Source organism: Eimeria mitis, genomic scaffold, assembly GCF_000499745.2.
Source record: "Eimeria mitis Houghton genomic scaffold, Emh_scaff1180, whole genome shotgun sequence".
Taxonomy (NCBI): Eukaryota; Apicomplexa; class Conoidasida; order Eucoccidiorida; family Eimeriidae; genus Eimeria; species Eimeria mitis.
In genome coordinates this window covers 6,063-6,452 of record NW_013568056.1, presented here as the reverse complement: position 1 = coordinate 6,452, position 390 = coordinate 6,063, and the positions used below count along the sequence as shown (strand labels likewise).

The 390-nt window shown below is 68.2% G+C and overlaps 1 protein-coding gene across 1 annotated transcript in view; it reads left to right on the top strand.

The window, feature by feature from the left end:
• Window positions 1–390, top strand: part of EMH_0031250 (uncharacterized protein) — a gene marked incomplete at both ends in the record, with an annotated part of 1,777 nt that overhangs the window by 1,101 nt on the left and 286 nt on the right. The window lies entirely within an intron of this gene.

Sequence of the window (390 nt, the reverse complement as noted above, 5' to 3'; positions counted from 1 at the left end):
GGGGCCCCCCCGGCCGAGGGGGCCCCCCCCCTGGTCGCCAGGCAAGGGGGCCCCCAGGGGGCCCCCCATAGGGGCACCCAGAGGGGCCCCCAGGGGGGCCCCGGGGAGGCCCCCAGGGGGCACCATCATATAGGGGGCCCCAGGGGGCCCCTCTGAACCCTCTACGCCGTACGGGGGCCCCGGCAGGCGTGCAGAAGATGTATAAGGCATTATAAACTGAGGAAGCAGGGGGCCCCCCGGGGGGCCCCCCTTCAATCATATAGACCCTCACAGGTGGCAATGCTGTTCCTGCTGCTGCTGCTGTTGCTGCTGCTGCTGTTGCTGCTGTTGCAAGCCACTTGACAGGCTGCTCCTGCTGCTGCTGCTGATGATAGTCCGGTTGTTGCTCTT